Below are 23500 nucleotides of genomic sequence, written 5' to 3' on the forward strand. Positions count from 1 at the left end.
TGCCCTTCCTTGATATGTTAAGGTACCGTAAATGCCGGCGTATAAGGCGACTTCCGCGAGCGCTGAAATCGGCGCCAAAGACGGGGGTCGTCTTATATGCCGAGTCATCTTATATGCCGGAAATACAGTATTTCCGGCGTATAAGACGACATTCTAGGAATGCAGCCAGGCGATAAAGACGGGGATCGTCTTATATGACGGGTCGCCTTGTACGCCGGCATATACAGTAGATCTGAAAAATCATTTCTTGATAGGTTGCAGTAACCTGATTCCCTGTAAAGGGCTGAGGTCAGGTGTTTCTGATACACACATTTTCTATCACGCTAGCTCTCATCTCCATCCAGTCCATGAGCTCCAAAGGCCCTCCACTCAAAGCAGGTGTTTGTCTGGGTTTTCCCATTCCCATTCCTTCTTAACCTGTGCAAAATATCTGTCCTGAAATCCATAGTTAATAAAAAAAAAAGTATTGCACTGGGGGAATCTCTATTAGAGAGACGGTTTGGTCTAGTGATGAAGGAAACAGGCTAGAAACTGGGAGACCGCGAGTTCTAGTGAGGCCTGAGGCATGGAAGTTGGCTGGGTGACCTTGAGCCAGACAATCTCTCTCAGCCCATTCCACCTCACAGGGTTGTTGTTGTGGGGAAAATAGGAGAAGCAATATGTGTTGGATTTGGTTGCCGCCTTGAGTTATTTGTACAAATAATAAAGGCGGGATATAAATAAATACACGGATAAATGTCTGTACACGCAATTATTGTAGAATGGGTCCCACACATATTTTATCTCATTAAATTTCTATTGGGTAATCACCTCCAGTGGAAGAAATACAACACATAAAATCATAGCTTTTTTTTTTTTTAACACAGAATCTCAACTGTAGCTCTTGGTTTATAAACACACCAAACCGAATCCCATTAAACTATATTTTGATTTAGTTCAATTGGTGGACGTACCCTGTTCAACCATGATGATATATATTCTCAACCTGAAATATGGACAGTAGCCATATAAGAGTTTACAAGAAACTGAAAAAAAAATAAGGTCATGGGAAATCATTCTGAGAAATGCCTCATACAGTTGTGTCTCTCTGGAATATTCAACAAAGCTATTATTAAGGGCAGGCATTTATTTGATGAATAAATGTATTTTATGTTACCTTCTTTTGATTATACAAACTTCCTTGGGCAGCAGCTGTCACATTGTCCTGCTTTATGTATCTACTTAGCACAATGTGATTATAGTCAGTGAGCCTTGGTACAAAGCCACTGCAATGACTATTCCACAATATATATATTTTTTCCTAGATGAACAGATGGCCTTGCAGTCTAGGCAGACTGCAGAGAACTCGTTTATCTGCTAAAACCTGGCTTGCTACATGCTGAGCAAAAGTAAACATAGGAGGGACAGAAAGAGTGACCAGGTCAGCACATGCAGACAGCTTGCTCAACCTCCTCTTACTGTTAGAGAAAGAATCCAAAATCCTGCTCCAATGTTGATGCTAGAGTTTTATGGCCCATGCCTTAGATCAGTGGTTCTCAACCTGTGGGTTGGGACCCCATTTGGGGTCGAACGACCATTTCACGGGGGTCGCCAAACAATGCAGTCCGTCATTTTTTTCCCCCTTTTCCTTAGCTGGGCTACTCCCTTTTATGCTATTGGCTTTTGAAAGCCAATAGAATAGACTCTCTTGAATAGAGTCTAATTCTATTGGCTTTCAAAAGCCAATAGGAATTGTCCAGGCTGTCTTTGCCCTGCTGAGCCCGCCAAAAGTCCCATTCTGCAAAGGATACTGCACCAATTGAGTAGTCCTCGACTTACGACCGGTTGAGTAGTCCTCGACTTACGACCGGTTGGGGGGGGTCACGGCATTAAAAAGGTTGAGAACCACTGCCTTAGATCCAAAGATTTGAGACCTCACAAATCTCCAAAGCAGCCTCTAAATATTAAAGAAAGAAGCATTAAAAGGGAGCTGCAACAGCCCCCCTCCTTCTTGCTGCAGCCTCTAGGTAACTCCTGAAAAGTCTTTCAGGATTGTTGAGAATTCCTCTTTAATAGTGTAGAAGGGAACCTAAGAATATGTGTTCTTGTATTGAAGGATTATATCAATCAAGGCATACAAAAATGGCCATAATGTATACTCAATGAAAAAAATAATCATAGGAACACATTAAACCTATAATTTTGGGTTGCATATGGTCTTGGGACTATATGTAACAAGGGGTGGGAAAGCATTTCTTATCCTAATACTCAGCTACTTCTTTGAACATTCCTGGGAAGGCATGAGATACTATAACATATATAAATAGGTGATAGAGATAGATAGAAAGGTAGGTAAGATGGAAGGAAGGAAGGAAGGAAGGAAGGAAGGAAGGAAGGAAGGAAGGAAGGAAGGAAGGAAGGAAGGAAGGAAGGGTCCCAATAAAAGAGATAATTTAGATAGATAGAGCCCTAGCTTGACCAATGGAATATTTGAGGAGATTCAGTTCCTTTTAATCTCTGGATAAAAAGCATTTTAGCCTATTTCCTTCCAAATAGCTACTGTGCATCAGTCACATTCCAACCCAAGATTTTCCAGAGAGATTTTTTTCTGATTCCTGACATGGTACCTGCCTAGGGGAAAGGAGGAACTGGAGATTTTCCTTTTGAATATGGTCCTGAGGCTTTTTTTCAAACTAATATGTGGCCATCATTCATAATTTACATAGGGTTGGGGAGCACTTTTTCTCTTTAAATAATGGAGAATGGAAGAGATTGATGGATGGATTTTCAGAGACTTCACCACTGGAATTCACATTCAGGTCGAACCATTTGTGGTGAGGAGCAAACGCTCAGCCACATTCTTGGAAAAACATCCCCTCTTTTGACTGTTAAAGCAGGGAGTATTCCAGATTGTTCAAGACATGGCTCATATGAGAAAAACAAAGGAGCTAAATTTATCTTTGTACTTTAAATCAGGGATTGAGATGTTATGTTTAATTACATGCTCCCCTACAAATAATACCTTGCTAAGAGAGAAAGAAATTCATTCCTCCTTAGCACAATTTATTTGCTAATGCTGTGCCAAGAAGAACCATATAATACAAAACACAGAAGTTCTTCTTAATTATTCATTTGCATTTCCTGGAAAGAAAGAATCTTAGGCGCAATACATATTTGCATATTCCTTTGCAATGATAACAATAAATAGCCTACCTTACAAAATCACATTTATGTAGCTTGACACTGCAGGTGCCTTCCCCAGCAAATGGCCCTCCAGATGTGCTGGGGTAGGAGGGCAGCTCTCTTGGAAATTACAGCAATGGTTGGCCTCAGCCTACAAAATAGCAGGTTGGGGAAAATTGATCTATAGAATGTATAAGTTTCATAACACTTGCAATGATTTCCTGACAGACATGGAACAGAATAGAATTCATGGAGTTAGACTGTCAAGTGGTCCTCCTATTTATTTATTAATATTTATTAAACAAATTTATATAATTGCCCAAATCGTACATAGCTGATTCCCGAAGGTCATAATGTAAAAACCCCACCCTATAAACAAAGCCCATTAAACCACCACCCCCGTGGCAGCAGCAACATACAGGTAGTCCTCGACTTACGACCACAATTGAGCTGCTGAGTGAGAAATTTGTTAAGGGAGTTTTATCTCATTTTACAACTTTTCTTGCCAAGTTGTTAAGTGAATCACTGCAGTTGTTAAATTAGTTGTCAAGTGAATCTGGCTCCCCCATTCACTTTGCTTGTCAGAAGGTCGCAAAAGGTGATCGGATGACCCCGGGACATTGCAACCGTCATAAATATGAGTCAGTTGCCAAGCATCTGAATTTTGATCATGTGACCATGGGGATGCTGCAGCGGTCGTAAGCGTGAAAAATGTCATAAGTCAGTTTTTTTCAGTGCTGTTGTAACCTTGAATGGTCACTAAACAAACTGTTGTACGTCGAGGACTACCTGTAATCAAATCAACCGCTTGACTGGCTCCATCTCCATTTGTAGCCCACAGGCCTGGTGATGAAGCTACATTTTTAGAGCCTTTCAGAAAAGCAGCAGCAGGGTGGGAACAACTGTACTTTGGGAATGGGAATTAGGTTGCATAAAGAAGGAGCCACCACTGAGAAGGCCCTTTTTCATGATTCCACCAGATAATGATGTCTAATCCATAGGACCCATAATATGCCCTGCCTTCCCTATCACCTATTAATTCAATTTGAACCAGCTTGGTTAGTGGTTAAGCCACCAAGCTAGAAAACAAGAGACCGTGAGTTCGAGTCCCACCTTGCCCCTAAAAGCCAGTTAGGACCTTGGGCCAATCACCGTCTCTCAGCCCAACCTATCTCACAGGGTTGTTGTTGTGGGAAAAATAGGAGGAAGATGTGTTGAATATGTTCACCACCTTGAGATATTTGTAAAAATAATAATGGCGGGATTCAAATAAATACAAATAAGAATGGCGGATAAGCAACGGATGGAAACTAATCAAGGAGAGAAGCAACCTAGAACTAAGGAGAAACTTCCTGACAGTTAGAACAATTAACCAGTGGAACAACCTGCCTCCAGAAGTAGTGAATGTTCCAACACTGGAAGTTTTTAAGAAGAGACTGGAGAGCCATTTGTCCGAAATGGTATAGGGTTTCCTGCCTGAGCAGAGGGTTGGACTAGATGACCTCCAAGGTCCCTTCCAACTTTATTATTATTATTATTGTTATTATTATTATTATTATTATTATTATTATTATTATTTAAATTCAGGTAACCTGGATACTTGGAAATGGCCTCTCTGGACAGACAACTGGAAGAGCTATTGCAGATACTGATGTAGTTATGGTGGAGCCTTAGGGCTGAGGTGTTGGGTCGAGATGAACATCAGACAACTGCAGGAGATGAGGATTCCTGCCTGACTGTGATATGCAGGAGCAACTCTGCTGGTGACAGCAATTTCCATGTCTTTACTTTTAAGAACATTTTAGAGTGGGGGAAGGAGAGCTGGGTTAACACATACATAGTTATTGATGCTCAGTTCATATATATTGGTTTTTAAAATATATTTGTTAGTGCCAGGAAAATCAGGAGATTCAGCCAGTTCAAATGAATATAAATATTTTATTGCAAGCTTAAGCTCTCTACAAAAATCTGACCAACTACAGTAGCGATCAAGGGAAATAAGGATAAGGAAGGCATTTAAGGTGGGCTGAACTTAGATCTCTTGCGGGTCTGCAGGGACTCATGACTTATGATGCGTTTGACCCCTCCCTCGGGCTCAGCCTGTTCAACTTCTAGAATATTATCCATTTTTTGCAAGGAAAGGGTGCTTATTCCCAAGGAAGATATATCGTTGACCCAAGACAACTCATCAGGCCATTAAATCCACTTCCTCAAATTATCTGCTGCACTACTGTCTTTATTGGAAATTGGTTGGGTGGAAGAAGAAGCTGTCAGGCCTTAATTAATTATTTATCAACAAAACTTACAAGCAGACATCTGGACCATGAGGAAAGCAAAAGAAGGTGAACATTTACCTACGCCAACAGAACTTTCACCAAATTATGGGCAAGTTTTTACCTTTGGTTGATAAGACCTTATACTTACCATAGGCCCACATCTGGAACAGTTTTACAACTGAGTTGTACAAACCACGAAAGGGATGCAACAGAATACCGTATATGCCGGCGTATTAGGCGACCCGGTGTATAAGACGACCCCCGTCTTTATAGCTGGGCCGCATTCCTAGAACGTCGTCTTATACGCCGGAAACTACCAGTATTTCCGGCGTATAAGAAGACTCGGCGTATAAGACGACCCCCGTCTTTGGCGCCGATTTCAGCGCTCGCAGAAGTCGTCTTATACGCCGGCATTTACGGTAAGCACATAAAGAAAATAATGAGAGAGAGAGAGAGAGAGAGAGAGAGAGAGAGAGAGAGAGAGAGGGAGAGTTTGGCCTAGTATTTTAGGTAGCAAGCCAGAAATCAGGAGATGGTGAGTTCTAGTCCCACCTTGATCATGAAAGCCAGCTGGGTGACCTTGGACCACTCTTTGTCTCTCTTAGCCCAACCCACCTCACAAGGTTGCTGTTGTAGCAGAAGGAAGATGCATTGTGTATGTTAAATGAATGAATGAATAAATAAATAAATAAATTTGCTACAAAGTCCACAAGAAGCTAAATAAATAAATATGGACTGAAAAAAGTGACTTAAGACTCATTTTTCACATTTGATCACCTTTTGTGCAAGCAAAGTCAATGAGGAAACCAGATTCACTTAACAATGATGTTACTAATTTAACAACTGCAGTGAATCACTTAACAACTGTGGAAAAAAAGGTCGTAAAATGGGGCAAACTGACTTAACAAATTTCTCACTTAACAATATAAATTTTGGGCTCAACTGTGGCTGTAAGTTGAGGACTACCTATAACCTGAACCAGCTCCATTTTCGGTCTGGGAAGGAGTGAGTGACAGAATGGCCTTTTCTTCACCCTCCAGAAGTAGGCACTCAGCTCAGGATCCTGGTGCCATAAAAATGGATGGCTCCTGCTTGCTTCTTGGGCCTTGATCCTCATTTGCATCACCAGAGCAGCCAGTAGTCTCTCAATCCTCTAATGGTGGAAACCAATTCCTTCATTTTGCTTCAGGGCATCAGGGCATAGTTAAAGACATCTTGCCCAATGCTCTGCATTTGTTGCGATAGGAAGAGGTGGATGGTCATGGAGTTCTACTGGTGATGCCATTTCTTTTCCTAGCAATCCCCCTGTAGCATTCTTCTGCAACCCAGTACTGAGTCGATATGGTCGAGGAGTTTAAGAGATGTTGCAAATGGTCTCAAGCAAACTCTAATCTGATCTAAAAAACAGGTTGAGGAAGGCTCTTCTTAAAGATGGGGATGGGAAGAAAATTCTATTTTCCTAAAGCAACAACCAGAATCCCAAAGCTGTACAAATATACTTTTAATCCAACAGAAAACATCTTTTAAAGCTTAATAGGAGGTCAAAAGAATCTGAAAGTGCAGCAAGTTTCAGCAGGAGGAGGAGGAGGAGAGGGAGGGAGGGAGGGAGAGAGGGAGGGAGGGAGGGAGAAGGAAAACTACTGGTTTTGTATGTGCAAATTACTGTTGGCACAATTCAGACTTTGTTGGATGGAAGCCACTCATCAGACTTCTAATCTTGAATTTAAAGAGTACTGTAATACCAGCAACAGAAATCCATCCAGCTGGGCACTTTCCACCCAGCTAATAAGAAGTTCACCAGGATTTGCCTGAGTTCTGGGTGTGACTAGAATTCTAATTTTCTGTTCAGCTCAGTTTATGTGATAAAAAATATCCCTGGATGTCATTGGGATTGCATGTCTCCTTTTAACTGAAATTCCCAAGAAACTCCTTACTTCTAAACAGAACATAGGGAATCCAAGTCAGAAGTGAAGAATGGGTTCCATGGAATTTATTTGGAATACAAGTTTAATCTAAAGTTATGAAAGGAACAGGAGTTAATGATAGGCAGTTTGTGATATTAGGGAAGGTGGGTTATCTGGTGATCTCAGTGCTCTAGGCTAATTCAATTGACAGAATTGATGTGCTTAGTAATTGGCAGAACAAGGGCTGTGATGTCATAGGAAGCCAGCTCTACTCCAGGTCAATGCAAGGTCAAAGTTGACATAGGTGTTACACTCCGGGGGGGGAGGGTCTTCTTGAACTCATGGATTCTGCTTTAAACTCTGCACCAGTTGCACCTGTTCCTAGATCAAGATTTTGCTCACAATCACTCATGGCCTCTCATCTGGACTTCTGCAATGCACTCTATGTGGGTCAGCCCTTGAGGAACATTCGAAAGCTTCAGCTGGTGCAGAATGTGGCTGCAAAGGTAACGAAGGGTGTCAAGATATTCGAGACATGTAATCCCACTGCTTTAAGAGTGGGGATCGTAGATTCCAAAATCCCTTCTGATTTCCCCATCTACTTTACTCTTGTTCTTCATGACAATCCTGTCCTACTTGGTGCTCTGTAAATATCTTGGAAACAGCAGCGCCCAGGATCCCCAATGTGTGTACTGACTTGGGCTACCAGATCTGGGCAGTAGAACTGCCTGTAGTTTTGAAGGTCTAATCCAGAAGCCTTAATTGTTGTGATTCCTCACCAGCCAGTGGTTCCGGCAGCTGAGTCTGAGGAATCAGATGAGGAGGAGGGGGCTGGAGTGACATTAGAGTCAGAGGAAGGTCTGAGGAACTCCAAGACTTACAGTCAGACGAGAAGCCTGGCCCCTCTACTTGCACTCAGGCTGAGACACAGCTGTGCCGGGAGCCTGAGTTGGACAGCGATGAAGAACAGCTAGGAAAAATCCAGGATGCATGAAAGCGCAGGCAAGAGAAGTGAGTAGAACAGATGAATGCAATGGGGCAACTCCAAAGGCAAAGGAAAAGGCATTGGAAGCCACGCATTGGCTGAATTATAAAAGGGAAGGTATGGGAGGTGCTGGTTGCCAAAGGCAACTGTTCATGTTGAGGATCGAGTTTCTGTGAACTGTGTTTGTTTGCCTTGGACATTGACTCAGGTCTGTGAGAATAAAAGGGTTGGCTTTTTCTTGCGGTTCCTGCCTTTTTCTTGGAAAAAGGGTTTCTCCTTGTGAGCATAACAAGGATTCACATAGGCTGGGACAGAACATTAATATGGGTAGTCCTTGACTTTTCATTTAGTGATGATTTACAGTTACCACGGCACTGGAAAAAGTGACTTGAGACTGTTTTTCACATGACGTTACCCATCTCCGTGGTCACTTGATCAAAATTCAGATGCTTGGCAACTGGCATGTATTTCTGACAGTTGCAGTGTCCCGGGGTCATGTAGTCCACCTTATATGACTTTCTGACAAGCAAAGTCAATGGGGACTTACTAACCTAATAACTGCAGGGATTCACTTAACAACGGTGGCAAGAAAGGGCATAAAATGGGGCAAAGCTCACTTAACAACTATCTTGCTTAGCAACAGAAATTTTGGGCCTAATTGTGGTCATAGGTAGAGGACTATTTGTAATGGGAGCCAAAGTTGCAAAATATGTTGAGGGCTTCTGGTTGAGGAAAAGCTCCCGCGGGTTGTTTCCCAACACCATTTCAAGTAGAAAATGTGCAGCATTGTGATTTATTATTTGTTTAAGTCGTGTCAGACTTTATTCTATAATTCAGCCTGGCTCAAGTGACAAAGGAAACTGCTTTCAACCTGTGGCTTTCAGCACTCAGAGAGTGAGTTAATTTCTAGCCTCCTCACAACAAATAAGGGCTAATTATAGTAATATTGGTATAAGGTAGACAAACAACATTATTTGCAACCAAAAGCTAGTCTCCGCCAAAGCAAACCATTGAAGCTAGAAATAAACTGTTGTGCAAGTTTCTGTCTTGAGGAAGAATACAGCATGCTGTACATTCTACTGGTCTGGCTGCCTTCCTGGACTCCACGGCCTACTGACTGGCTAGGAATGCTAATGAGGTTAGAAAATCTCTTTGAGAAAATATACATCTTGCACAAAATGGATATCTGCAACCAAATACATTTGTAGTAGCCATGGCTTCTAAGCATCTTGCTTCAAAGGGATCCAGATGTTTGTTTATCCTCCTCTTCCTCCTCCATATTTTCAATTAATCTTTCAGGCAGATCCTTCTTTGTTGTTCATTAGAGAAGCATCAGCTGAGACAGGGGAGCTAAAACACAGCACTCTTTCATTCCCATCTCTGAAAATGAGAATAGTTGCTTGGCACAAATAAAACTGGAGGCTAGGGCTAACGGAGAAAAGGTGTACTTCAAATAATTAAATAATTTGACTAAATTTTCAATAATGAAATACCAAACTTTTTTTATCAAATCAACAGGAATAGAAACTTCCAAGCTTGGGGAAAAGAGGATCGTATGACTGATTTTTGCTCAATGGTGGTATACACTCCATGGATATATGACCTCCTGCCACACCAGCAGAGATGCCAGAGAGACTCAAAGTTTCCAAGAAAAGTGAAATCTAAAAACTCAGCAATGGACTCTCCCAAATCCAATAGTAGTTTACCAAATGAGCAATATGCATCAGGTCATTTTAGCTATTTCAATTATGTTAAAACCCCTATCTTCAAAATTCATTATGCTTTTATAAAAGAAAATTGCAAGAAAAAAATACAGGTAGCTTTTAATGGAGAAACTTAAACTTACTGTAAAATACAATAAGTTTAAAACAATTAAATGAGTGAGTCTTTTTCTAGTCTCATTATACCAAACCAGAACAGTTTGGTTTTGGCTTAGGACCGTGTATGAACCTAACTACCGTGCTTTGTAAAACATAAGTAATATTTTAGCACCTTTCTGATATTGGCTAAGTGTGGCTTATTCAACAAATTATGGCTTAAAAAGAAACGTGCCAATGCACAACTAGTCAGCACACCTTATGTCTGAAAGCTGATTTGAAAAAAGAAAGCAAAATATACTTTCTTTGGTTTTGGCTTAGCATGTGGTATGAACCCAATCTTTGTAATTTATAAACCATTGTTTATAATATGGCATATTGTGCAAATCTAATCCAATATGGCTTATTTAGCTAAACCATAGTTTAGCAGCCCTAATTTAGTGCAGTGTGTGCACTTGTTTTCATTATGGGAATAGCAGTTTGTAAGGAAGAAGGAAAAGAAATTCAGATTCCTAGAAACCTTTCATGGCCAGTGCCAGCTTCTGCTGAGCTTACAGCTATATGCATCTGTTTGGTTTCCTGCAAAGTTGTATACATTTCATTTATGCTCCAGCCTTCCTTTAATAAACTCAGATGTCTATATGGGCTTGTCTTCTCTGCCCATCCCATTTTGTCCTCAAATAAGGCACAACAAGAAATAAGCTGGAGATCAAGTAAGATGAACTCTTTCTCTCCACTTCTGCTATTGTCTTGTCATTGGATAATGCAAGTGTTTTCTGGTAACACAAGATTCTGCAGGGATGCCCCTTCTTTTCCTTTAGATCCATGTTTCTCAACCTCACCAATTTTTAAGCAGTTTGGACTTGACCTCCCAGAATTCTCATACTCACTGGGGCATTCTGGGAGTCAAAAGCCAATGGCTTCTCGGTACTAGTTGTTAATTGGTTGCAGGAGATGCAACAAGTACTAAAAACGATGAGTACCAAACAAACCACATGACTTACCACATGACCCTTTGTTCTGGCCAGGAAGGACTTTCTGTCTTTCCCTTTTTCTATGTCAGCCACCTTCCAGCATGGCTGCCTTCCTGTCCGTCCTCTGTGGCTCTTCCCCACTTCCCTTTGCAGCAACCTTCATGGCATGGCCAACTTCCTGTCCATTCTCCATGACCATCCACCTCTTCTTATCACAGCATATTAAGTACCAAACAGTCAACGAGTACTGGGACAACATTTTCACATCAAAATGTGTCGAGTACCAAATTCGACAAGTTTTGAAGCAGTCGAGTACCAAAGTACCACTGTACCTTAGAGAAGTACTGCTCTTGGTGATACTTAGACAGGACAAGATGGATTATCAGAGGGATAATTATGGCATAGCTAATTCAACTATAGTTCACTCAGTCCAGTTCTCTGAATACAAAGAATAAATTGTTCACACGTCTGGGTTCATAAAATGAGTTGGGGTAAAATGTATTGACAAATTTGTCGTTCAGCAGGTGATTTGAGCACAGACCATGTCTAGCTGACTTCTGTTCAGATAATCCAAGAAATAAGAGCCGAGGTGGTGCAGCAGTTAGAGTGCAATACTGCAGGCCACTTTAGTTGACTATGTTCAGCAGGTCAGCGGTTCAAATCTCACCGGCTCAAGGTTGACTCAGCCTTCCATCCTTCCGGGGTAGGTAAAATGAGGACCCAGATTGTTGGGGGCAATGTAAATATATATATATACATTGCTTACTGGTGTACACCGCCTAGAGAGTGCTTGCACTTAAAACGGTATATAAGTCTCATAAATAATAAATAAATAAATATTCCTATGGGAGAGAATGATGCAATGGAGTTCCTCACCTTCCCTCCTTCTAATTTGCCAGGCAAGAAGAACCTAGGCCAGGGGTAGGCAACCTTGGCTCTTTTATGGCTCATGGAGTTCAACTCCCAGAATTCCTAAGCCAGCCATGCTGAGGGGAAAGGGAGAGGTTTCCAAGCTGAGCCATGGTGGCTCAGGAATTCTGGGAGTTGAAGTCCACAAGTCATAAAAGAGCCAAGGTTGCCTACCCCTGATCTAAGCCACTATGTAGACAGAAAGCCCCACGCTCACCACTTCCTACTACCAAATACAACCTTGGTTGACAGGCAGCCAGAAAAAATAAGGGAAAGCAGAGTGACTCAAACTGTAGAAATGCACAATTACCATTCAAGTCCCAATTATGTGTTAGGCTACATATTAGTAAAACATTGTACTAGCACAGACTAAATTCCTCCAATTTCTTAAACACCTCCAACTGATCTAATTGGAGGCGTTTAAGAAGACAGAATGGCTATGTTTGCAAAACAGATTGTGGGTAATCCTCGACTTACAGCTATTTGTTTAGTGACTGTTCAAGTTACAACCACACTGAAAAAAGTCACTTACGGCTGTTTTTCATATTTACAACTGCGGTAGCATCCCCATGGTCATGTAATCAAAATTCAGGCACTTGGCAACTGGCGCTGTCCCAGGATTATGTATCACCATTTGTAACCTCCCCATCTGATTTCCAACAAGCAGTCAACGGAGGAAGCTGGATTCACTTAACAACCATGTGATTCACTTAACAACAGCAGAGATTCGCTTAGCAACGGTGGCAGAATAGTTGTAAAATGGGGCAAAAATCTCTTAACAACTGCCTTGTTTAGCAACACAAATTTTGGGCTCGATTATGGTTGTCCTCTGTTTAGCTGTTTAGCTGAAGTAACCATAGTATGGATTGAAGAAAGGAGTGAGCCATAAAGTTGCTAATCCTAGTTTAGCCTAGAGCAGGAGTAGGCAACCTTGGCTCTTTTATGGCTTGTGGACTTCCACTCCCAGAATTCCTAAGCCAGCCATGTTGAGGGGAAAGGGAGAGGTTTCCAAGCTGAGCCATGCTGGCTCAGGAATTCTGGGAGTTGAAGTCCACGAGTCATAAAAGAGCCAAGGTTGCCTACCCCTGGCCTAGAGTGTTATCTTAATTTGGCCAGTATGATTTATTTATTATTTGTGGTATCACACAAACCCAGCCAGTAGTTGAATGGTGTATGTCTTTGAAAATACTGCCAGTGCTTATGTTATGAACTTTTAAAACACTATTATTCGTTTTGTCATTGGTGTTTTATACTGCGCTACTGTATATATTGAAAAGAAGGCCTATCTTTAGTAGCATCTCGGTTTCTGGGTTTGCACATCACTTTAAGCCATGGTTTGTTTAATCATGATTTGTTGAATAATCAATCATTGGTTATCTTGTTCTCTGAGTTTATGTTGTAAACTTGGCAATGACATATGATGCGTGAGTAAAGTCAGGATTTTGTTTTGAAACTGAGAATGGGTGTGTGTCTTTACATGTAATTATGACAAATCTATTTTAGGATTTTGTGTTGCTCATGTACTTCCTGCCTCAAAATAGCCAGAAATAATTCTGCCCATTTCAATCATTGCGCTTGGAAGAACTTGCCCATTCTTGCCACAATGCTTGGACAAAAACTACATAACTGGCTTGACACAACATAGTCTCCCTAAGCTGGGATGCACGGAGTGAACTCAGCCGGCTTACAGGAATGGCCTAAAGCACTGAGCAGGTCTGAGCAAGGATGCTTGCTCACCATCCGTCGGTACACTAACCGCAATCCCATTGGAGAGGCCACCTCTGACTCCCTACTGCAGGGGTCCTCAACCTTGGCAACTTTAAGACTTGTGGACTTCAACTCCCAGAATTCCTCAGTCAGACTTGCTATCTCAGGAATTCTGGGAGTTGAAGTCCACAAGTTTTAAAGTTGCCAAGGTTGAGGACCCCTGCCCTACTGCACAGTTTGAAAAATGTTGAGGCATCTTAGGAAATGCTGGAAGAACAGAAGGATAGACGAAAGTCATCTTAGGTTTTCAAAGGAGAAATTTCAAGAAAACTGGCTTGGTTCAGTTGATATTGACATCAAAGGTGTGTCTGGTTGTCCTAAAATGCTCACGAACCTTACCTGGGGAGCCATAGATTGCAACTAATTGCTGAGAAGGGCTGCGCTCTGCCAGAGGCAGCCAAAGGCCAAAGAGGCAGGCTGACAGCACCTGCCAGAACACAACAGCAAAAGGGGCAGAAGGTTCATCTGTATTGGCACCTGGTCTCCTTGGGCTGCAGAGAAGCGAGGAGGCTGCACAACTGTCCCAGAAACCATTTGTATATGTTGTATGTGTTCATGCATGACTCCAAATGGGATATGAGAACGGTACTTTTTTGTTTTCTTCAATAAAATGCCCTGTCATTCAGAAAAGCATTTGGGGTGTGGTAGTGACTAAATTGCTGACTGGTTTTTCCAAGGAGCAATAAAACTGTCATCCAAGTCACACACACATCTTTCTATTCAGAATGTCATTCCATGTGCCACGTCTACTCTAGAGATTCCACAGAATAGAAACTGTGCAGCTTCAATGGAATCAATGACCCTGGCTGGTAGTTTCTGGCTAATTAGAGGAATTTCCAACCAGCTGCAAAGGACAATTATTGGTACTGCCAAAAATGAGAGTTAGATACATAATGGCACAAGAATTAAGAACATATTTATTTGGAAGGAAGGACAGATTTGATGTAAATATCGGCATTGCTTTCCCATGCCTTTCAATGCTCCATCACTCTAGCAGGAAAAAATCACCAAGATTATTTTTAAGTGTGGTGGCTGAAGCACTCTGCATATGCGTGTGAACAACCTGGACAGATTAGTGAAGCAGGGTTTATAAATACAGGTAGTTCTCGATTTACAACAGTTCACTTAGTGACAGTTCAAAGTTACAACATCCTTGAAGAAAATGACTTATGACCATTTTTCACACTTACGACCGTTGCAGCATCTCCCTGGTCATGTGATCAACATTCAGACAGTTGGCAACTGGCTCATATTTATGACGGTTGCAGTGTCCTGGGGTCACATGAACCTCTTTTAGGACCTTATGACAAGCAAAGTCAATGGGGAAGCCAGATTCACTTCACAATTGTGTTACTAATTTAATAATAGCAGTGATTCACTTAACAACTGTGGCAAGAAAGGTTGTAAAATGGGGCAAAATTCACTTAACAAATGTCTTGGTTTAGCAATATAAAAGTTGGGCTCAATTATGTCTGTAAGTCGAGGACTACCTGTACACCGGAAGGAGGTGCATTTATTTATAGGAATGACATCAGGAAAAATCTGGCATCTAGCTAGCCACATCCTACCAGGAGGAGATTCCAAAAGCATGTGTCCCACGTATGGGTCCTTGGGGAGGAAAACAGAAAAAAAATGATTTTAGAATAGTAATTTCTTATGCAAAGAGGGGACACAGAGAAAATAAACTCTTTTTCTACCCCCTTCTGTATCCATAGGTCATTTAAGCTTGATTTAGACTTGTCTGCAACTGTGTGTAAGTGTTGACACATATTTATGCTGCAGAGGGGCTGATGGATAAGTGTAGGTTGCAGATAGTTGGCAGACAAGCCAATGTGCATACCTCCCAAATTTGAACCACATGTTATGTGGAGATGTACATCCTGCATACTAATTGGTTGCTCCAAATTTCTGTTGGGAAGTTTTCTGTATTTTGTTGTTTCAGCGCCCCCTAGCCAGTATGTTAACATTTGCAAAAGCATAAGTGCAAGAACTATGATGTAACCATCTCTGAATAACAGACGGATACGTTTCCCTGACCTGCAGAAGTCTAATTCCTGCCTGAGGCATTGAAGTGTCCGGGCCACTGAATTTGGACTTCTGACATTAAGAATCTAGTGGTCCATTAAAAAGAAATTGAACAATAGCATGAGCTAAGGGTAGGCGTTCAAACCGGTCAGTCCTAGAAGAGATCAAACCCAACTGCTCTTTAGAAGGCCAGATCCTGAAGTTGAAACTCAAATACTTTGGCCATCTAATGAGAAGGAAGGACTCACTGGAGAAGGGCCTAATGCTGGGAAAGATTGAGGGCAATAAAAGAATGGGACGACAGAGAATGAGATGGCTGGATGGAGTCACTGAAGCAGTAGGTGTGAACTTAAATGGACTCCAGAAGATGGTAGAGGACAGGAAGACCTGGAGGAACATTGTCCATGGGGTCGTGATGGGTCGGACATGACTTCGCAATTAACAACAACAAGGGTAGGTATTTCTATCTTTTGATCTGTATGGGATACAAGATTCTTTGAAAGGGGTTTGCCTGGTGATGGAGCAAGAAAAAGGCAGATTAGATTAAATTTAGGACAGGGGAGAAAGTTGCTGCCTGCAGACTAGTGTATCTCCAGATGCTGTTCAATGGCCTTCCTCAACTCTAACCATAATTTAGCAACAGACAGTTCAGCAGCATGGCTTCTTGTCAGGTTTTTTTTTTCTCTCCATGGCAGAAAACCTGCTTTCTCTAATGTAAGCCTTTGAAAAAAATCAACTTTCATTTTATTCCTGTCTAACTTCATTTTGCCTGTTTTTGCAGTCTTCTATTTTTTTCTTCCCATTAACCATCTCTCAATTCTTCCTCCCGCTGTCTTTCTAAAAGCCAGTATCGGTACAAGAGAAAAAGACTGAATGCAATCCTCAGCTGAAAAAACTTTGCCTACTCTTGAGTTAGGTATTCTGGCCATCTGATGGCCTATCTGCCACTACCTCACTCTTCCTCCCTCAGACATTCACAGGCAGTATCCTGTCTTTTCTACTGCTGGTCTGATTCCCATTGAGTTCAGCATCTCTATGAACTCCATGACTAACCTCGCTGTCGCCTCTTCCCTCCCTCCTGAGTTTTAGTCTCAGACAGGATGATTCCTGGCTTTCTGCCTCCAGAGAACAACTTAAGTTGTTCTATTTTTCTGCCTTTCTGCCAGAACTCCAGAAACAGAATGAGACCACTAGGAATTTAGACATACTGGTTCTCTGAAGGCTTGTGGGAGTAGAGCAATGAATGTTAATGGGTCCCTTATCCCACTTCATGGCTCAGCTTTATCCCTCTAGCTAGACTTCTTTCAAAGGATTTCAATATCACCTGAGCAATTAATGTCTTGCTGCAAAAGTAATGGCACCAGACGCACTCAGGGGGCTTATAGTCTGGCAGAAACAATGCCTGTTTCAGTGGCTCTCCAACTTCTCAGAATATCCTTCAAGCAGTTTGTTTCACCACAACATTAGTGAATTTCAAAATGGGTGAACTGTCCTAACAGAAAGTGCGAAGCTGAAAATTCAGAGAATATCATCCAGTACAATGTATACACCTGCATAGAGCACTCTGCTCATTCAGTGTTCATTTCTGGGTATCCTTTTAACACAGCTGACCTTAAGGTGTGACTAAATCTGGATCCAGTTTTGGTCACCATGATATAAAAAAGATGCTGAGATTCTAGAAAGAGTGCAGAGAAGAGCAACAAAGATGATTAGGGGACTGGAGGCTACAACATATGAAAAATGGCTGCAGGAATTGGATATGTCTAGTTTAGTGAAAAGAAAGAGTAGGAGGTAACATGGTGGCAGTGTTCCAATATCTAAGAGTTAAATGTGTATGAAGATTCTCAATTATCCAGGTCATGGTTGTCCCAAAGGTGCTTTTAAAAAGCCAATTGGACTTTCTTGGTTTTTTTTTTCCTTGAAAACGTTTTGCTTCTTATCCAAGAAACTTCTTATAATTATCTTATAATTATAAATCCTTCTATTCCCCTCCATTCAGTCAGAACTGAAGAAGCTTCTTGAATGAGAAGTGAAATGTTTTCAAGGAAAAAAAAACAAGAAAGTCCAGTTGCCTTTTAAAAAGCACTCTTGGGATATTTAAGAGGCTGCCACAAAGAAGAGAGAGTCAACCTATTCTTCAAAGCACCTGAAGGACAAGAAGCAATGGATGGAAACTAACCAAGGAGAGAACCAACATAGAAATTAGGAGAAATTTCCTGACAGTGAGAACAATGAATCAGCGGAGTGGCTTGCTTTCAGAAGTTGTGGGTGCTACATCACTGGAGGCTTTAAAAAAGAGATTGAACAGCCATTTATTCTGTTATGAGCTTATATTGCCCTGCGATTCTTCTCCAATGGGGAATCAAGAGCCACATATCTCCTACGATGGAGCTAATGGGTGAAATATCAATGGAGGCTGAGCATAATGCTCCATCTGACTTGGACAGACTTAATGGGCTGGGAACAAGAAGCTTGAAACTGACTGAATCCCAGAGCGTACAAGTGCTATACTCTATGCTCTATTCTTTCAAAGTTGAAATTTCATAGGATGTGTGAATATATGTCCAAAGAGAAGTACACGTGAAAAAAAACAAAAATCATAGAGTTTTGAGACAAAAGTTTCCTGAGCAATGTAGCACTTCCTCCAAAAGGGCAACTGGCAATTGGGCCCTTCTATCCCTTCTGCAGGTCTGGACCAGCCCGACCTGGCCCAGGCACATCAATACACCCTGGAGGCTTTAATTTAAAATAATGGCCGTTAAGTTAAAAATCAAATTAAACAACACAATAATATAAAACATTAAATCTTATGGTGAACAATGTTGCTTAAGCAACATTGCTTTTTGGACAAATGGCCCCTCACCAATACGTTGCCTCATAACTTCAGGGAGAGGCCTCTGAAGTCCACTTCTTGTGGCAGCCAGGATACAGTCTCCAGGCCAAGATATCACCATAGCTCTTCCTCGGAGTGGCAATCTCACTTTCTTTCCTTGTATCTGCCTCTTTCTTTTCGTACCCTTTCAGTTCTTCTTCTCAGCTGCTCGAATCTGTCATCCTCCTCTCCAGAACTCTGTGTTAACTCCCCCTGCTAGGGACCACAATTCCCAGAAATCTCCTCCAGGGCCCCTTCCTGTCCTAATTCCAGGGACAAAGCCCCAACCAGCCAGCCAACCAGGGAATGCTGCTAATGGAGCAGGCTACAATAAGAAATGGAATTAGGAAACTCTGCTTAATCAGAATAGAATAGAAATCTGGGAGACCTGAGTTCAGATTCACCTCACATATGGAAACTTACTAGTGTCTTTAGGTCAGCTATTTACCTAACTTATCCTTATTGTTGTAGGGAAAAAATGGAGAAAGAAGTGCTTCAGATGCCACTGTCCGCTTACTGGAAATTGAGCAAAAAGAAAAATAGACATTCCTTTCTATGGTATTCTGTGGAGGAATTTGCAGTGCAGCAAACTGCCATGCATTGCCCCCCACAAACCTCATAACCTTTTGATATCCTTTGTCCCAAGGAAGCAGCCAAAAGATCACCCCCTTTTGACTTAATATCTTACCTACCTAAATAATAAGTTCCCCCTTATCTCTTCCTGTCTTTATCTCTTCTTGTCTTTATCAGTTCTTTCTCCTTTTCTAATTTACCTGTATTTGTTTTACCTGCTCTCAACAGGTAATGTGTTACTAGAAAATAATTGCTTATATGAAGGAATTTTTCAATTACTTTATGTCAACAGCTAAAGATTAAACTTCTAAATGTAAAATGTCAGCAGTTAATGGTAAAGCCTATGTATGTAAAAAGTATATAAGAAACAATAAACTCAGAGTTTGTTAAGCTGTGTGAAGATGTGTCATGCAGTTTCAAACCTCTGCCCAAGACATGCCTGAGTCTTTTTCTTAGCATGGTTACAGTATTCCCTCTCTTTCTCAATTTACTCAGTGACTTCAAAAGTTTTGCTGAGCCATCAACCATGGTTTGCTGAATAAAACTCAGTAGCATATAATACAGAAGGCTAGAACCAAAGTAATCACGCTATGCTTAAATCCAATTATGGTTTATGTACATTGAAGAGACATAAATATTCACACAAAGCATCAAGACACAGCCAACACTGTTAACCCCAAATAACCCATTTTTAAGAGCATCTGGACTACTCATAAAGTGGCCTTATTGACCTCACACAATGGGATAAACCATACTTGAATAAGGCTTAGTGTGAGAATGCAGTTGTAGCGTATGCAGATGGAGGCACTTGTCGTTCTTTTCTCTGTTACAAAGTTCTTCTGGCGTAAAAAAATGATGGAGAATGCAGGAAGAAAAGCCAGAAAACTAAACATGAACCCCATGAGAAAGGAAGGCCAGTTGCACAATACAAACATTCCCCAGAAGAGAGAATATCCTTCATGAACATCTGTAGCTGAATCCTTTAAGTATCAGGCCTTTTGCTCTGTTCAGGTTTTAATGCAGTGCATTGTTTTTAGTTCTTTTCTCCTTGTTTTGTCCTCTTATTAAGAGGAAATAGTTTTCAGTTATTTGGATTTTAAAAGTATTGTTGTAAGCTGCTTTTGATGTATTATAAAGAAAAGTGGGGCAGCAATGTCCAAATATATAAGTACCTTTCTCAGAGTAGGATATACTACCAGGAGAGGACTACTTACTGGAATCAAATGACATATAATATTTTCAGCTGAAAAATCAAATCCTTCCAGCTAAGCCTCCATGATGTCTACTAGCTTCTGAGTGTACTGGTCAGATTATTTCTAGGCACAGTTCCAAAGCAATTGGCATAAACATTGACTCCTATTATGAAGATTTCCTGAAGCTTCTTAAGCACTCTTTAAGATATGATGCTATTTTCACTCTAAGCTATGTTGGACTGAGAGGGGTAACTGTTTTCTGATTGACTTTGATGATACTTTCCACCCCTGAGCCAAAATAACTTTACAGTTGTATTTTCACAACTCCTTGACTACAGTAATGTTAATAATTTGCACAATTTATAAAAAAAAATCTCCCCATTATCTGGAAGATTTAGAAACAGTACTACAAGAAATATATACAAAATCAACCACAGAATAAGAGCTCCACTTTCTAACATGAAAATCATAAACGCTTTCAATGAGCAGCAAACAGATTCATGGATCACTTTGGGAATTTACCTCATTCATTCTTAATCTGTGCTTGGCCAAAGACTACATATTTTTTTAAAAAAAAACTAGACCTCCAAAGGGTGTGGTTTGTTACAGCTTGTTCTCTTCATAAAAAAGGGTCTGATCAAGGTTTTTTGGCACATCTCCTTGGTCTCTAATGCAACTTTTCCCAATCCCCAGATGAGTCAAACCACAATTCTGTTGTTATCCATCAATATGCTCTGGCTTCAACTTAGGGAAAGCTTTTTTAAAAGCCTAGTGGTCCCATAGTATCATTCCGTCAGCCTTCCTGCTGATCCATTATGTTACGTTCATTAAAATGTGTTTGCTTTCAATAACTAAAAACAAAGCACTCCTAAATTGTAGAGTTTCCATGTAGGATTCCAAAAGCAGAAGGCAGAATCACAGCTTGCTTTGCAGTTATTCTTGTATTCAAGGAAACATTGGAACAGGATTATCATAGGCATCCTTTGTCTTTTCCACACTCCCCATTTGAAATGACCCATGTTAATCTCAAATCCAGAACGTTATCAATAAAGGAGAATTTTTGTAGCTCAGGTTGAAATAACGGATCCTTGATGCTCTCTGAGGCTGGTTGTCTTCTTGTAGATGTTTCATTACCCAAACTAGTAACATCATCAGTGCTAATGACTGATGAAGTTACCTAGTTTGGGTAATGAAACATCTGCAAGAAAACAGCTAAGCTCAGATAGTACCAAGCCCCCTTCCCATACATTTCTCATAGAAGTTTCCCTTAAAATGTAATGGGAAGTACAACCACAGGAAGTACATTTCTAGTGAAAATTAATCTATAGCAGTGGTTCTCAACCTTTTTAATGCCGCGACCCCTATCCGGTTGTAAGTCGAGGACTACTCAATCGGTCGTAAGTCGAGGACTACTCAACTGGTGCAGCACCGTTTGCAGAATGGGACTTTTGGCGGGCTCAGCAGGGCAGAGACAGCCTGGACAATTCCTATTGGCTTTTGAAAGCCAATAGAATTAGACTCTATTCAAGAGAGTCTATTCTATTGGCTTTCAAAAGCCAATAGAATAAAAGGGAGTAGCACAGCTAAGGAAAAGGGGAAAAAAATAGTGGACTGCGTTGTTTGGCGACCTCCGTGAAATGGTCGTTCGACCCCAAATGGGGTCCCGACCCACAGGTTGAGAACCACTGATCTATAGAGTGTAAAGACACACTTTTTGTATATGCTATGTGTATATGCTATGTCTATATGCTAGCTATATGCTATGAAAACCTATTTCCTCCACCAAAGGACTCTCCCGCTGATATTTTTGTTACTTAAAAGAAACCCGTCCCTCCTGCCACACACATTATTGGGTACAATAACATTAGGTATGAGAATAGCACGGCAATTACTGCATCCAACAAAAGAAAGAATTTGATCCTAATAAATTGTCCATCACTCATGTTTCTATCTCTGTATTTCGTGATAAGGCAGTTTATTCTTGGTAAGTAAAAAAAGGACACTTATTTCTTCTGATGACATTTTTGCAACTCTATGCAAAACTTAAACCCAGCAATTATTTTTACAAAGATTACAGAAATCTATGGAGCTTCATCATCTGTATAAACACAATGAGCCAGGAAACAGAAGGATATATGCCATCCTTATATAAACTGCAGGAATCCTATCTGATGCCCTTCAAAGCTAGCAGAGGGATTAATACTAAAGTAATCATAATGAGATACAAATAAAACTAGCCTGATGTCTAAAGTTCTCTTTGTATCCATGCCAATGATATTTGCATCTGTTCTCAGTCATTACCTCTTCTTCCAGTCCTAGATGCTGCTTTTTAGAATAACCTTTATCCACATAGTAAATACATACAAGGACTGAATGTGCACCACATGCTTAAAACAATTACTGAATAATCCCATTGCACAATACCCCAAACTATCAACTAACCATATGAGATTGGTACACATAACATTCTAAGCCTCAAATATGAAGAGCCAAGATTAAAATGAAGCAGATTTAGAGCATGGTACAAATTTAATTACTAAAACTTTAATTAGATTGGTTAGGGATGCTGTGTAAACTCAGTCACTAAATCCCTTCTTAGGTAAAGGCCATTCACCTCTGTCTGATGGGTGCCTTTTATTAGTATGGAAACTAGAAATCAGGGTTAATTTCATTAAAAGAAAAGTAGTGACAGTCCCCAAACGGATCCATCATTTCTTTAAAACTGGGAATCTGTACTGATTCTCCTATTGCCCTTAACATCGTCAACAAACGGGTTTGAAGTTAATATCTCAAAGTTGTTTTAAGTCAGATACTTCTTTAAACTCAGAGTATATGACTTATACATAGTAAAGACTCTGTAGCTGAATTTGATTTTGGTGATGTCATGGTGGTGCCCATGTGGCTTTCTTGTCAATGTGTAGGTGTGGTTTGCTGTTACATTCTTCCATGACATTTTTTTCAATTACTCAACATTTCCTGGTTGTCCATTATACAAGTATCCCATTTAGCTTTGGAATGCATAGAAAGTTGGGCATATGTTGAC

At 40.8% G+C, this 23500-nt stretch overlaps 1 long non-coding RNA gene across 1 annotated transcript in view; it reads right to left on the reverse strand.

Annotated features, from left to right (window-relative positions):
• Positions 1-2987: 2987 nt before the first annotated feature.
• LOC120300031 overlaps positions 2988-23500 on the reverse strand; it is a 44559-nt gene continuing 24046 nt past the window's right edge. Inside the window, exon 3 of the long non-coding RNA XR_005554529.1 lies at positions 2988-3313. This is a non-coding gene — a long non-coding RNA (uncharacterized LOC120300031). The remainder of the gene's footprint in view (positions 3314-23500) is intronic.

Source organism: Crotalus tigris, unplaced genomic scaffold, assembly GCF_016545835.1.
Source record: "Crotalus tigris isolate CLP2741 ecotype Arizona unplaced genomic scaffold, ASM1654583v1 scf7180000024337.5909745, whole genome shotgun sequence".
Taxonomy (NCBI): domain Eukaryota; kingdom Metazoa; phylum Chordata; class Lepidosauria; order Squamata; family Viperidae; genus Crotalus; species Crotalus tigris.